This window comes from Ambystoma mexicanum, chromosome 5q, assembly GCF_040938575.1.
Source record: "Ambystoma mexicanum isolate Mex_15411 chromosome 5q, UKY_AmexF1_1, whole genome shotgun sequence".
NCBI classification, from domain to species: domain Eukaryota; kingdom Metazoa; phylum Chordata; class Amphibia; order Caudata; family Ambystomatidae; genus Ambystoma; species Ambystoma mexicanum.
Genome location: NC_090933.1, coordinates 797,647,359 through 797,664,894, shown reverse-complemented (window position 1 = coordinate 797,664,894; position 17,536 = coordinate 797,647,359).

The window sequence follows — 17,536 nt, the reverse complement described above, 5'->3', positions numbered from 1 at the left end:
TTAATAGAAATAATTGAAAATGTACTTATCTTATTCTCTGTCTTGTCTTCACTACTCTGATCATATTAGACAGGTTACAGATTGAGGAAACCCCCAAATATCTTTTTTATAAGTGCCTCCTTTTTCTGTATCAATATCACAACTCTTTCAATGTTACAAATTGAGTACATTTCTTCCATCCATGACTTCAATTGTGGGTACCCATTCGACTTCCAATTTTGTAAAATTATCTTTTATCGCTGCTAATGAGCCCTTCAAAATCCAAGTCACCTAGTGTTGCCCTATCTCCTCCAGCTCTGTGTCCCCTCACAGGATCAATGTTTCAAAATTAAAGTCCTTTTCTTCTATCACAACCCTATTGATCACCTCAGTAATTCTTTTCCAAAAATCTCTCACTTGGTAGCACTCCCAAAACATATGCTCAAGAGTGCCTCACACATGACCACATCCCCAACAAGTATTTGATGTACTCAAGTTCTATTCCAATTTGTTTGAGGATGTAATATTCTTGGAATTGAAATACATGCAAGTATTAAGACCCACATAGAATTCTATGTATTTATCGGTGATACACGCCAGTATTTAGAGACTAATAAGATTATTAGGAGAAAACGTAAAGCACAATATTAAAATCTTCACTATTTAGTATTTAGGAAATGTGATCATAAAGCATCGTTCTTTGTAGTGTGGTTTAGACTATGTTTGCAATTGTTACTGGTGAGCCAAGCATTTTGCTGCTGATACTCAATTATAATTATTTGTATATGTGGTTCTTACCATAATTGCGTAAAGTCCATAACGAGGTATCAAAAGAAATGAACAACTTAAGACAAAAGGAAAACCTCCCTCATTTTGTGCCAAACAAGAGCGAGGACTGCAACAACCGTATTAATTAAGAAGAAATATCTGATAATGAGATGAAACAAAGTTCGACCATTGGTTATCTACTGAATAATGCATACGATGAATGATGTTATTGAGTATTTATAAATAAATAAGATGTGGTGATGCCTACATTTGGCATTTGAGGAGCAACCCTGTGGTATTCTATGAAACATCTCATACACTTTTAAACAAGAACAAACTTATTTTCATTTTTTGTTTTTTGCTTATGGAATCATCCCACACGAATACATCCTAAGCAATTAATACACAATGTAATGCACTCTGAGAAAATCTGAAAACAATGGTGGCCTTGCCTTCAATTATGATGACATTGTGTTAAGGAGAACAGTACAGTATTCACTGAAAGGAATTATGGGATAGCGTGGTTAAAAAAGAAATAAAAAGCACTTAATAATTGAGTGTTTTACCTTGCTCTGACAAAGCTTTTGTAGTGAAACGTGCCAGCAGACTTTTCTATCATTATGCCTTCTGCCTTGCTTACATCTAAATTTGAAATGAATCCGGATTCAAGTACTGCTATTTTGCCATAAGGTTTTTTTGCGGCTGTGCATATAACGAAGAATCAATATGTTCATTCATTGTTCCTTAGCTTTTCAAGATATAATAGCGTGGTCAGGCGGTTTTTAATTTTGCAGCAATGTCAGGTGATGTTTAGAACGTTTAAATGAATTGTTACAAATGTATGATTGGCTACAATGCCAACGGCAAGGCTTCAACCTCAGTTGCAGAGAACATGTGTAGAAAATATGATATATAGTTTCTGAAAGAGAGTTTGCTTAACTTGCAGGTTCTCAGTTGCACAGATGAATCAAGAGGAATCAAGATGATGGGAGCAGTAAAATAAAACAAAGAGATAATTCTTGCTTTGGCACAAATGTATTGACTCTCTTTTAAATATTCTGTATATATTCTTTAACTCCCACTTTTTTTCAGCAATTGAGGTTGAAACTGTCTTTGCATTGCAACCCACAAATCATACATGTGTGCCTATTCAACTTGTATAATACCTAATGCACAGCAAAATGTATTTCATATCTGAATAATAAAACAGAGTATCCCTATAAACTTAGTGCCAAGCACACATTCATTTTCAGGACATACCATACTAGAGATCCTGTTCCTTTAAAGGACCAAGATACAAAGTGGTCACAGTAAAGCACAGTAACTATTGAGCTAGCACTCACTTTCCCAGGCCAGAACCTGCTCAGACAACAAGGTTCATTTTCTTGCCCTGCATCACTCGTGATCTCACACTGGCATCAGCAGATTTTGGAAATCTCCTGCATGCTTGGGAAGCAAGTTTGTGTAGGACTACTGAGTGCCCTAACAATACCGACAACACTCACTCTATGTGTTGGATCAACACAGGTGAAGTTGAAGTAATAGACTGTGCTTACAATTATCAGCCTTAGTAAAGCAGCATACCACAGTTTCTGTGGCTATCAGCTTACCCAGCAAAGACACATAAAAAAAAACTATTATGATGGACCAGCGATTGAAATACTGAGTCCATTAGTGAGCCAAGGCAAACCTACGGACCCCAGTCAATCCCAGTACTTCACAAAATGGCAATCACTTTTGCAAACTTGTCAAGGAGGACTTTGTTATACATTAGGAGGAGGCGGTCAAAGTAGATAAGCAGGAGTTTGCTGAATAACAGTGTCAGAGGAAGACAACAAGAAGTTTGGAGAAGATCATGAGGAAAACGTATACATGCACACAGGAAGGTTTGGGTAATCCAGTTAATCCATTGACATGTGGAAAGGGGAAAGAACCCAGTTGCAAGGGCTTGGACTCAAGGTAGGAGGAGGAAAGAGATTGTAGTGCAATGATTGAGAAGGGGCAAGACTAGACTACAGAGGCATCAGGAGGGATGTTCCTCAGAGCCTTGGAAATCAGAGAACACTTTGTAGGGGTCAGGGAAGAGCGATGCTATTCTGAGTTTCTTGGCTCATCCTGATGCTTCTGGAAAGTTCTTCAGATTCCAGCACCTTTGGGAATAGTTAGGACCCAACAAGCAAACCTGAATCTTAAGTACGAGAAAAGCAGAAACAAGAAGGGACTATAACATTCTGAAGTCTGAGATAAGCAGAGAATGAATGGTACAGGAAATCCTTAAGACTGAGATAGGCAATGAGAAGATGAGTACAGGAAAACATTAAGCCCATGACTGGCTGAGAGAAAAACACTTCAGGAAACCCTCAAGTTCAATATTACGAGGGAGAGAGAAGAACGGTGTGGGAGCCCTTAAGCCTGTCTAAGGTTGGCCAAGGAGGTCTAGTTGAGAAGGAGCAAGATGGAGGCGGAGACTTTCGCTTTCCCAAATTCATTAACACTTCAGACTGTAGAAGGGTCCAAAGTCTTCACTTGGTAATCCATGAGCCTTCACCCATTTAGATATGTTGCCCTTTATCATTTAATTCCCGAATGAAAGTAGAAATATAGTCTTGGTCTGGTTTCTGATCTCTTATGACTGAGCTAATCACATTACTTTTCATTATTATTATGTGATATAGTTCTTACAAACTACACACCTTTCACGATCCATGTAAATAGGCTTGTAAGTGATTACGTATAACATATAAAATGCTTAGGTTATTCAATTTAAAACAATTAATTGCTACATTCAACTTCAACAAAACATGAATCCATTAAATCAATTAGTGCAGGGAGAGATTCAAAATGTATAACTCTTTCTTTGAATGCTTATTTAAAGATATTACATTTGAACTTCTCAATCAATAGCTATTTCTCGTAGACGATTATTCATAATTTCGTTAATGTCAATATTAGTTCTAATGTTTTGTCTACAAAGCATCATATCCATATATCATACGCATCTAACGTTCTCATGCCCCAGACATAATCCTGCAGACGCGCATGCCTTTCTTTAATCAAGACTTTGCATTCAATCAACAAATGTATGTATGTCTCTTTTATATATTTTTTTTACATGTCCTATAATTGTTATGTGTCTTTTGGCATATTACTTTTGGCACCCAATACAGTTAGCACTGGTAGCTGATTAAGAGTGTAATTCATAGAAAAAGTGCTAAGTACCTGCAAACTACTTATTGCTATAAACAACATTGCGCCTACTTTCCGGTATGTCAAAGTGTGTGCGTCTGCAGATTCATGGATTTTAAAGTGCAAAGTAACCTGCTGCGCAAAGAACAACACGTTGTGCCTGAAACACCCACAGCAAGCCCCCCACACAAACAAAAACCAGCACCAACAAACAACCTCTGTCCCAGCCTTTGCTCCACCATCCAGCACTCAGGTGAAACAGCATACTGTCCCCTGTAACTCAACACAGAAACTCCAGCAAAACTGCAAACTGTCACCCCTAACTCCAAGCATGACCCCAGCAAAACTGGAAAGTTTCACCATAACTCAAGACAGCACAGCAACCAAAATGCAGACCATCACCCCTAACTCTTAACGGCACCCCAAAGAAAATGCATACTCTACCCTGTAACTCAAGGCAGCACCCTGGTGAAACTGGGGACCGTCACCCCTAACTCCAAGCAGTACCCTAATGAAACTGCCTACTGTCCCCTGTAACTCAAGGCAGCATCCTGGTGAAACTGCATACCATCAACCATAACTACAAGCGGCACCCCGGTGAAACTGCATACTGTCCCACATAACTCAATGCAGCACCCTGTTCAAACTGTGTACTGTCACCCCAAACTCCAAGCGGCATCACATCAAAACTGCATACTGCCCCGTAACTCATGGCACCAGACTAGCAAAACTGTACACCATTGCCCCTAACTCCCAGCAGCACCCCAGCGAAAATGCATGCTGTCCCCGTAGCTCAACGAAACTGCGTACCATCACTCCTAACTCCAAGCAGTACCCCGGTGAAACTGCATACTGTCCCCTGTAGCTCAAGGCTAACGGTGAAACCGGTGTACCATCATGCCTAGCTCCAAGCAGTACCCTGGCGAAACTGCATGCTGTCCCCTGTAACTCAAGGCAGCACACATTTGAAACTGCATACCATCACCTCTAACTCCAAGCTGCACCCCAGCAAAACGGCATACTGTCCCTGTAACTCAAGGCAGCACCCTGTTGAAACTGCAGAGCATCTCCCCTAAGTCATGTTAGCCCCCTCAAGTCAAAAGAGACATACATACAGTAGTTGATTGAATGAAAGGGGACTGCCTAGTGGTTGGGGTGGCACTGAGTGGGGGTAATTTCACTAGATATCTTATAATAAAACCCAATGTTTATCAACTTCCAGGAAAGGATTTGCTGGGATTTAGGCACGCACGTTGTCAATTGTTATAATCCAATCCATCACTTCCAATGCCTTTTTGGCTTTGATAGGGTTATGGATCGGTGTCTCAATGCCCATATCTGCTTTGGTCAAATCCCCCTTCACCCTTTCTTCTAGGCTTGACAACATTTTGGATTTTTGACTTTCCATATGAGCCTTAATGTCCACATACAATGTGTATTCCTGCGAAGTGATAATAAGACGAAAAAGAGTAATATTTCATCAAAGCAAGAGACTAGGGCAAAAAAGCCTAATAGGGCACTGCGCTTGCAAGGTACATTAGAACAACAGAGGCAGCAGGTGGCTGGAGGTTGTGGGTACGTTGCCCTTGTACTCCAAAGGAACAGCACAATTTAACACTTGTTCCAGCCTCACTGCACCACCAAAACGAATTTGCAGAAGACTGCCTTAGTTTCAGGATCATTTAATGAGAACAAATGCAGCCTGACACATGTTTTGAGCAGTATTTGCTCTTCTTCTGAGTCTGATATAAATTAAATGTAACATATCATTCAACACAAAACAAGGTGAATTAATCCAAACAATGTATTGGTTGACTATAATTAATGCAAGTGACATGATGACGGGGGGACGGGGGAAGGAAACAAAACACCACCACAGATTGGTCACGCCTGGGTTAACACAGGTATAGGTTGATTGGATTTCCAACAACACAAATGCATACATAAAGTTCAAACATGAATTGCAAAAATAACTTGAGCAAAAATAAAAATAAAAAGTGAGCAAAAGTGAAAAATACAAACATGTTTTTTATAGAGAGTTTTAAATACCGTTAATATGGTGTTTGCCTATTGCACAGGAGCCATGGTTGAAATATTTCAATCCAACAATGTAAGGGGAGAAAAAAGAAAAAAGAAGAGAAGCAACCAACAAGTTCTTCCATTAGAGGCTTGTTAATGCAAAGTTGTTAGACAATTATAATGCCACTCATTGAATCGATTGGTGAGTCACATATAAAATGAGGCTAAATACCTTGTATTTGAAAATCTGGTGTGGTTGATTGTGTTATTGGCTGTTTTGACTGAAAGATTCCAAAAATGTGAATAAGATGGGGATTAGTTTAGATAATGTTGCCTTGTTTACCGCCGTAGCAGAATGTGCAGTCTTTTATTTACAAATTTAGTAGTGCAAATATATAAAATATCTATATAGTAATGCATACCTTCTGTTCATCGCAAGTGCAGAATGCATATAACTGTTGCCCGAACCATCAAAAATGAAGATATGTGGATAGCCAGGGCAATAGAGATGATTCCATGATGTAAATAGTCCCAGTTGGGCAAGGAAAAGTGAAAATAAACAATGCGAATATCAGTATTGACAGACTTTGTGTCAGTTTTGATCCATCTAGGGTTTAACGCTTGGAAAAACAGCTGGAGGCTGCACAGGGTCTTAGGGACCGTAAACAATTCTTATCTGGTGGTCTGCTGCTGTGAAAAAATGTCCCCACACGACCGCCGAGCCATCTGGCCTCATTATATTCCCAGATAGAACTAGCTTGCAGACGGCGTTTCCAATGTCTACCTATTGGAAATGCCATCTTGGGTGAGTATTAGAGACAGTAGAGCGTAATGATCGGCAATTCAGCCACTATAAGATACGTTGCTGTATAGAATGATTTAACACACCCTACCTATTTATAGATAAGGTGAAGGTCCATATGCTACATAAATTAAAAATTGGACAGAGAGGGCTAGTGAGAATCTACTAATTCAGCAAATATGTTGCACATAACTTGATAGAGTCGCGACAATCGCAGAGAGTTGAAAACATCCCTATCTCCATTTCTGAGCACAAATATAGGTTGATCTAGTTTGTGGATGGAAAAACGGACTGGACGTCTGATATTAAAAGGACCAAGTTGGTCCCAACATCTCTGATCGCTTGTGAGACAACCAGGCTCCAAATTGGCAAAAACCTACAATCTACTTGGAAATAACAAATCGAAACATACCTATTGGTAGTGAACTGAAGAGAAAGTGTACATGTTAATACACATGATTTAGGGCGCAGACTAACCTGTAGTCTAATTGCAATTAATTAGAAATAGTGAAGATTAGTTGTAAAGCATCAAATCGAAAGGCAATAAACTATAGAAAGACAGCTAATTCATGGTCAGAGTTAAGTCTGCACTGTACAGTCCTGTATTGACAGATAAATCTGGCATCAAGCCTGCAAAGTAGTAATGTTAGATTGCTCCCCCGGGGGGCGGGGGGGGGCAAGGTCACTATGACTAGACCCACAAATATAATGTTCTGTTTGAGATCCAATTGGTGATATTTCTGCCAATGACTGGCTAATGGATATTTAGCGTCCTGACTGGCTATGACAAATGTTCTCTGATTCAAATCTTAAGAGGTATGATGGTACTGCCAATGTATTTCTTAATACACACACAGATGATACAGAACACAGTGAATTTGGTGTTACAATTAATAAATGAGTTAATCTTATGTTCTTGTCCTGGGTTGAATAGTACACGTTTGGTTTCAAAAGCATAAGGACACATCGAACAATTACTGCATTTGCAGAATCCTTTGAACTGGTCTTGATTTAACCATGTTGGTTGACGTTCCATATTGCGTATAAAGGAGGGACTGAGTATGTTCATGAGGGTGATCCCTTTGCTAAAGGTGAAAATTGGATTGGATATGGGTCTACCCATTTAGCAATATCGACATCCAGGTGTAGCAAGTGCCAATGTCTTTTCATAATGGTGTGCAGTATATGGCTGTCCATGTTGTATCTGGTGATAAGTCGTACCTTGTTGGGACTTTGTCTGGCAGTTTCAATTTTTGGTTCCAGCAGACCATCTCTCCTGAGTTTGCTAACTTTTTTGCTGTGATTTACCATTGTATCCTCTTTGGGTGAATCTTGCTTGGATAAGTTTGCTTTCAATATTGAAATCACGAGGTGATGAGCACTTACGTTGGGCTCTAATAAATTCACCCTTAGGGATGTTGGAGATAACCTGTTTCTTGTGACAGCTATTTGCATGTAAAACTGAATAGACAGACGACTCTTTCGGATAGTTTTTTTTGTAAGCCCACAGTCTGTGATTGAGATGTAAAGATCCAGCAAATTCGATGGTATTGCAGCTGGAAGTATTAGTGAATTGGATGCCCCATGTGTTGGCATTGAGATAGTTGACAAATAAAGCAAGTTGTTCAATGTTACCTGTCCAGAGCATGAAAACATAATCAATATACCGTTTCCATAAATAAATGGATGATTTGAATGCATGGTTAGAAAAAAACAAATTCCTGTTTGAAATAATGCATAAAAATGTTCACCAATATTGGTGCCAATGAGCTGCTTGTAGTAAATCTCATTAAAAAGAAAAACGTTGTTTTACATTGTGAACCACAAAAATTGCTTAAGCATCTCAATATGATCATAAAATGATGCAGAGGTTTGTCGGAAAATATAATCTACACTTTGTATAGCCTTATTATGTTTGATTGAAGTATAAAATGATTTAACATCCAAAGTAACCGTTAGTAGGTTTTGTTTGAATGGTAAACAATCTAGAATTTGTAGTACATGCATCGTGTCTCTTATATATGACGGTGTAGTGAGCATCACAGGTGGAAGGCATTCCTTAATATAGATGGAAACAAGCTCCAACACACCACCTCTTCTGCTTACAATAAGTCTACCTTCTGGTATATCATTAAACTCTTTAGGCATTTTAGGCAAAAAATCGATGCCCTCACACTCCATCAACAGGTGTTTGGGGTATTGTTTGGTCGGGATTTTACACACGGTACACAGAGTATTGGTGTTCTCCCCTTGCCCCCTTTTGGTAAGAACCTCTCCAGTGTGGGCTACATTCAATCATATTCTAAGAAGGGTTTTCCTGACCCTGCAATCAGGAAATTCCACTAGATATCTTGCAATAAAACCCCATTTTTTATAAACTTCCTAAACTTCCAGGAAAGGATTTGCTGGGATTTGGGAACGCACGTTGTCAATTGCCTAAATCCAATCCATCACTTCCAATGCCTTTTTGGGTTTGATAGAGTTATAGATCAGTGTCTCGATGTCCATATCTACTTTGGTCAAATCCCCCTTCAGATTTTCTTCCAGGCTTGACAACATTTTGGATTTTTGACTTTCCATATGAGCCTTAATGTCCACATACAACGTGTATTCCTGTGAAGTGATAATAAAACGAAAAAGAGAAATCAATTTCCAGTCTGCCTGTGCTTTCAATGATCGCAGACCCAGTCTGAATCTAAGGCTAGACATGGGGAGGCCTATAGTTTAACTGAGACGTCTGAATCTAAGGCTAGACATGGGGAGGCCTATAGTTTAACTGAGACTTCTCTTTCAAATAAGACCTTCTAGTCTTTGACAATCAGTGTTCCACATGAACGGTTTAGCCTCCAAGCTGTACCGGATCATGGGGATGCCCTTTGTAGAGTATTATTTAATCAAGTGGGAGGATGGAGAATGTACAGTACTTTATAAACACCTTTTTCATCTGGGGTATTAACTGTGCGATCTTGCTCTGTATATCCCGTTCCACCTTACTTGCAGAGGGTGATGCATATACCTTATAACCTAGATAAATCATATCCTCCACTCTTGGGATAGCCTGCCCTCCCAGCACCCAATGAGGATAAATCACCCTTTTGTGTATGTGTCTAAAGATGACTATTTTGGATTTTTTAGTATTTACGGAAAGACCATTCTCCTGTGCATAGACATCCAATCTGTTTAGGAGGTGCTGCAACCCCACTGCAGTGTTATCTAACAGGTCAAAATCATCAGCATAGGCCAGCCAGTGGATCTTAAGTCCATTAATCACTGGGCTAGCCAATGCTGAAGATTCCAGAAATGCACCCATATCCACCAGAAACAGGTTGAAAAAAAGGGGGGTCCCCAGGCAACCCTGGCAAACTCCACTTTCCACCCTAATGGTCTCTACGAGGTGGCCTTCATTATCAAGTCACACTCTGGTGGTAGAATCCCTATGGAGCTTAACTAGCATTGACAGAATACCCTCTGGGATACCCCTATTTCTAAGCTTTGTCCGTAATTGGTTTCTATTGACTTGGTCAAAGGCCTTTGAAAAATCGACCCAATCCCTGTAGAGTTGTTGCTCTGGCTTGTTTCTATTTTTCACTCATGATGTTCAGAGCCATCCCATTCAGGGCAGTCGAGAGACCTCTTCTGAACCCAGTTTGATATTTAGAGAGAAATGTAACAATTTTCACCAAACTATCTTGTTCCCCCAAGAGGATCCTCATGAACAACTTGCTTTCAATGTCAAGGAGGGTGAATGGACGATAATTTGCAGTGGACATCCAGTCTCTTCATTGACTCCCAGTGGCAGCAAGGATCAAGTTCAAAACCCTCTGCATTGTCCGCAAGGGTTTCTGGGGCCTGGAACCGCTCTACCTCCAACTCTCTCTTCCTAAACATCTCCCTTGCCGAGCTCTCCCCTCATCCACCTCCAACTCTCTGAGGGTCAGTAGCTTTCCAAGCAGAGAGTTGGGGGCAGATGTCTTTTTTCAGCTGGGGCCTCCCTCTAGAACAGTTTCCCTGCCTCTCTCAAACTTGAGCAAAACCACCTCTGTTTCCGGAAGTAACTCAAAACCTTCCTCTTCGCTTCTGCTTTCTCTCTTTTTCTCCCCTGCTGATGACCCGTCTGCTCCACGCACTAGTCACATGGCCACCCTCTGAACTTGAGCCCCGGTCCCTGCCTGTCCAGTTGCACCTCGCACTGCCTCTTGGCTCCCCCAGCACTTGTAGTCTGTATCTGTAACCCTACAGTCCCTTCTCTCTGCACTTATGAGCCACCGGTTGGCTGCACTTTCTGATTACCTGAACTGAGCCACCCGCTGGCTGGGCTTTTCGTTACCTGCACTTCTCCTCCTCTCCCCCCTTGGAACCTCTAACCCTTGCACTTCCCTGCACTTGCACAATCTGAATGACACATGGCATAGTAAGATTGTTGTTTTGTCCTCCTTCTGTTTCCCCCTCCTTGTCTTGTCGCGCCTAGAAAACCTTGTGTACAGGTGCGTTATAAATGCCATATCATATCAGATCATAATTGGAGGGTATAGTAGAATGTACATTTATAGTGGAATTAATGCCTACAAATAAGCAGGTTGTCATTTCGATCAAATCTCTGCAAAGTTAGTTTCTTGCAATATACACTAAGGGGTAATGTTTTTGAATTTTATCCTGGAACTTCACCATGTCAAGTGACGACTGACAAGTCCTCAGGCACATTTGGGAGAAATATTGATGACACTTTGATTTCGACACCCCTGTTGCCTGCGCCTTATCATTAATGGATTACCTAATTTGCGATTTAGAAATGGTTCTAAAGAAAACCAGGTGGGAAGTAGGGTCAAACCTGATTGTTATTTCCTTGTGAAGAGGAATTTAGGGAACCAGAGACCGTTCACAATAAGGACACTATTTGGATTAATGTGGAAAATTGTTTTGAGGTAGCTTTTAAATAGACTCACTGAATCGATCAACCGTTTCCTGCTTATCAAGGAAGGTGGCCACCAATGGTCTGAGTGAAGAAGCAGCTAACCCAATAATGTTACACAAAAGTACATTCTTTGTTGATGGCATGCTTCCATTACAACATGGTTGATCTCTAATGATGAGTAGAGAGAGAATTGTTTGTTGCCCAACAATTTAGTGCAGACCTTGCATTCCCATTTCATTAAGGATAAAGGCCTGAAATGTATTTGGTAATTCAGGAAATCTATCAGGTTACGATTGGATATGATCAAATCATGGCATCTAAGAAGGTGCCTCTGGCTAACCCTCAAGGGAGTAACGCATTGTGTAATGTCAGGAGCTAGTTGCTGATAGAGATGTAAATCTCAGTCTATATTATTGTAAGGCCTACTAACCATTCATCACTGTCATTTACACTTTCCTGCACGCATTAAACATAGGTGGATGGTTATATTAGTAGAAGAGGGGGGGAAATGCAGAATAGCTTTCCTGTTGTCTTTCTGTGCGCAGAACAGAAGTACTCTGATGTCTGCATGTCAGACTTTTTCTAGGTGTTCTTTGCTGGGAGCTAAGAGGCATTTTGTTCCAAAAGGGTTCCTTGTGTGTCTGTGGAGTTAAAATGCATTGGCTGGCAGTGTGGTAGATTGTAGTGTTCTGTTGTTTGAAGTCTGATGGGAGGGATATCTAGCTTGCCCTGTGTGAGTGGCATAATTGGTCCGTGTTTATCTGACATAGTCAGGTCAAGCGTAGAACTTGTGGTTGTAGCGTAGAACTTGTGGATTTTAGTGCAGAAAGATTAGTGAATGTGAGGTGTTTCGGGGTTCATCCCTGATGTTCGAGAAGACGGACCCTCTGCGTCCCTTTCTCTCATATCACATGATTTTTAGGAGGGTGTCATTGCTAGATCTCAAAGTTCTCCTTGGTTTGTATGGGGGGATTGTTCCTTGTATGAATTTGGCTCCACGCTGAAAATCCTTGAAGATCCCTTGTGGGGGGATCTGAGAACTGGTGTAAAATGTTTCCTCTGTTGAGCGAAGCAGTTGGTGAGGGTTGTGTCTTTGTTTTTGCTGGACAGCATTGTAACAATGTTTTATGTGCCATCGGCACAATAGTTACAGGTAAAGCTGTGCTTTTAAATGTGTCTCATGAGTGGGGTCATGTACATATTGACAATAAGAAGTGATTCAGGCTTTTTGTTCTAGCTACCACATTGACAATTGATATGAAATCTAGATATTTAAAGCAGTGCCCGATAAAATATTTAATTCCAGATAATGCACCTCTAAAATCGTATTACTGGCATGTCATTGCAGCGGAGCTAGAGTGAAAGATTCAGCAAAACTGTGTATGGAAATGCATGGAGAATAGGCAGGTGCATGTTTAAAACACAGTGCACCACATTATCCTATTCCTCAAGACTTGCTGAATTTCAATGAGTTCTTTCATTTCAATGTCTTTTGGATCATTACCTCCAAAGTGACACCACTCATTATTTCTAATTTGCAGAATGATATCTTGCATTTATGAAAAAATGTTAAATGCTCCAGGAAGTGAATTATATGCCAGCTGAAAAAAAAAACATGTTTTATACTTGGTTTAATACATTTTGATTTGTCGCAGCTCATCCCATTGTCGTTCACTTCTCGAACAAAACATGGGCATACTTGTTTAAGCTGGTCAGTTCCAAACTGTTTTCAATATGTCTGATGTGTGCATTTCACAGTGCACCTTCAATGGCATGGATAACTGATTGATGGTGTCTATGTACATTTATATCTCACACCTAAAAATGAGTGTGTGTGTGTGACTGTGTGTGCCCGTGTGTGTGTGTGCCTGCGCGCGCGCGCGCGTGCGTGTCTGTGTGTGTGTGTGTGTGTGTGTGTGCGGCTGAGCTCAGACCTCTGTCTTCTGGGGTAGTATTGGGTACATTTTAACATACTAAACTCCGCACGTGTGACAACAGGGTTGGCTGAAGCAATCTTAATTGAACTAGTTCAAATACGCTCCAATTGTATTTTCCGAGCACTAAGGCAAATGGGTTCATGCAAACAGCGTTTGTACATGTGCAACTCTACCATGATATTTATGTGTGGTATCATTTAAAAAGTTTGCAAATCTTTCATAACGTGTCCACATAGAGATTGCAAATGGAATATGCTCAACTTTTATATTTTAAACTGAGGCGGAAATACTGAACTAATTGCCAGCCTGGCTGTGTATAGAAAGTTAGTAGAGCAGAAAGAGCTGCTCTAGAGAAGTACGTATTCTTATTTGTATGTGTATTAATCCAAGAACATACTGCTACAGTCGCACCTGACTAACCGGACCTATGTTCCCACATTCAAAAGAAGCAAAGCCGGAGGGTCGAGCTTCCAACACCTAGCACCAAAAAACTGGAACGTACTCCCCACTATTCTAAGGAACGTAAAATCATACCATGCATTTCGCAAACTACTCAAAACCACTTTGTTCAACTAACCCTCCACCCCCTACTCTTCTACTGTATATTACAACTGTATATGTTTTATATGGGAGTTTTGTATTTACCTATGCTATTTCCTGATGTAATCCATGCACCATGTATGTTATGTAACAAGTAAGACTACTTTCAGCACCACAATGCCCCCGGTCAGATGTGTGCTATACAATTCCAAATAAATAAAATATAAATAAAAATACAACAAGAAACAATTTACAAAATGTAATATCTAAGAATAGCAGCCCCAATGCTGGACTCTAAGAATGATCGAGAACGCTAATGAGGTACCGTGCAGACCCTGCCGCTAAAAGCCTGCCACCCAAGTATAATAGCTGGAGTAAAAAAGTGGGTGGGTCGGTTTTTGTTGGTGCCTTTACTGGCAGGGCCGGCCGTCCACCAAGCGGAATATAGCCATTAACAACCACAAAGAAAATGAAAGGGTACTAAGGGCACTTTTACATTTATAGAAAAACCTTACTCTTTATTTCCTGATCAGTGCCATGGCAGTAAAGTCTTTTTTCCTTGTTGATGACCATGATATCATCAACAAGGTGGTCAGACTTGTATAAGTAAGGCTGGCATTAGGGAACATTGCGCAAAGTTTTTTTTAAAATTATTTTTCAAAATTCGAAGGAGCCCTTAGCACTCACCTGCGATCTTGGTGGGTGCTGAGGTATTTAGTAGAAACTGCAAAAGGGGGATGGGACGCAGGCTGAGTTGCTCAGGCCGCTAGGTATGCAGTCTTGTATCAGTTAATATACCTGGCATTCCGAGCATTCTGATTGGCTGGCGCACCCCACTAGGGTACTAAGGACAGTGCTGAAAAAACCTGGCTGGAAGCTCGTCACATAAAACAAGGACAGCGGTGCCACACACTGGTAAAATGAAACACACATGTACCATACTTACAATATGAAGTGCAGACTATGTCAAGGCAAGAGTTAACACTGGAACAATTATGTCACTGTTGTGCCAGGACGCATTACTAGATTAGAAGTGGCTTCTTTAAGGCAACATTGAATCAAGACTTCGTGGGAATGTTCTCTAATTCAGGGGACAAGAAGATATAAGGATAGAGATCCGAGGTTAAGCATGATCAGAAGCTGCACATGGAGGGGGCGGGGCATTCAGGTTTAGTTGGGCTTGAGATTGAAGAGTGCAGGCAGGGAAGAAGCAGGAGATAGGGTCAGCTTGGTAAGGGTCAGCCTGCCCTGTCCGTGGATACATTCCATTACCAGGAGAAGAGGTAGCCATTATAATTCAGGTACTAGGAAATGACATTCTGTTCTTAGGATTTTATATGGTGCCATCACCACCAGATGTGGCTTGTTTAGAACGCGACACATTGAGCCTTTGACTCGGGTAATGAGGCCATAGTCTGTAGAGGAAAGAACGTGAGATAATAAGATGGGAGAAGGGAAGATTTGCAAGGAGGATTAGAACACACAAACTAACCATTGGAATTATACAAGTGGCTTAAGGGAGAGGGTGTATGATTGTAGCAATAGGGGTGCATGCATAGTCATTGGCAGTGGATCACATGGAATGCTGATAGGAAAGAAGGGAAATTAAAGATCTCGTGGTAACAAGCCTTTTCCAGTGATGCCGGTGTCCAGTACTTGGAGGGTGGTGCTAGAATTGGCCAGAGCACACATGCAAAACAGGAAAAAGGCATGACAGAGTGATTGAAACCCTCATCGAAACATGCATGCAAGGCGTCTCAGTGAGAGCCACTTGACTAATTAATGAGGGGAGTGACGTGAGGTGCCTGGGGTGAAGCCATCACCTTACAGTGAAGAGAACACATCTATCTGAATAAAGACGTCTACAATATCTAGATCCAGAAGCAGATAATACATATCCTGGATTAAGGGGTGCAAACAGCATATAAGAATAGTTTAAGTATGAGGCAAAACTGACCACGGGAGCAATTACGGAGCCAATAGGCGCAAAGTCATATGGGCCTGAGCCCCAGTCTGAATCCTTTAAAATAAGTAGTAAGAGTGGAGATGATCGATACAAGAAGAAAACATTAGTTCCCAGAACCTAGTGCAAAACAAGCTTGCAGCATGTGAGTATGGTCAACCCAAACATCAGTCTGAGAGTAGCAATGTGCAGAACCCAATGTGGGACATGACAAGCAAGTAATCAGAAATAAACCACAGCATTAGACAATGTGCTGGGGGAGGGGGGCATAGCTAGGATCAGAAACCCAGTGGGGACACATAATTATAATGAGGAAAACGAATGCAGTATAAGAGAAATTCAGGAGCACATGATTCAACCAATAATACCCACGGCAGTAGTCTTTATTGGATGGCTAGGGTCTGGGGCCCACATTATGGGCCCAAGATTAGTGAAGACCTTAACACTGGGTCCCAAAGCCATTACCAGTCCATAAAGCCAACCACTGTGGGTGTAATGTCTATCAGCACACCAGGATCAGCTCCAGAAGTTCTAATAGTTCATATGCCACATTCAACATGAGCTGCACAATGTGGGCGGTTCATTCAGTAGTGACTACCATAGAAGAGGGGCTCCAAGTGTAGACCCCATTCCATTTCCATGGTGAGACGAGGCAGAGCCTGTATGAGGCAGAGAATCGCATAGGACAGGGGCAGTGGGAAAGACAGACTGTTATGTAAGCAGGGGGCAGTGTGGGCAATGCAGAGGTTGGTGGGTAGCTCGGGGCAGAATGGGAGGGTGGCTGATGCATGGAGACTACTGTGGATTAGTGCTCAGCTCGCCTGGAAGATGGGCTTTGAGCAAAGTTTCAGCCTGTGAACCAAGCAAGCATTGTCAAATGTTAACTACATCTTCTATCACTGTTTGTGCCTTTCCACTATCATCTCTATTTCCCGTTCAATTCTATCTCTCCCTCCAGCATCCCTCCCTGCTGCATGCCTTTCACTCGGGGCGCTACAGATACAATCTTACAATCGGCAGTGACTTCTGACATGCGTTCATCCTAGCTGTCAGCCAGTCTGTAATCCCAGTCATGAGAGTAACAATTAAGCGACAATTAAGACAATGTAGAGCACAGCACAAAGTAATATTGCATATTGCAAAGCCAAACATATGGATTCCTCAAACAATTGGAGTGGCAAAGAAACAAGATGCATTGGGGTCACCTGGGGTCAAAGTTACAGTGAGGATGTTAATGTTAATGTTAATGTTAATGTTAAAGGACATTTGAACCGTGCACTATCACCACAGGAGTGTTCCCCTGGCGCTCTGGCAGCTCTGAAAGAGGAAGGGAGGGGTGGTTAGTGGGAAGAAGCTGGAAAAGTGCAAGAAAGCAGTAATGTGCTGTTGGCGGCCTCAGCCCGGTTGGTCCGTTGGCTGTATTTGTATTT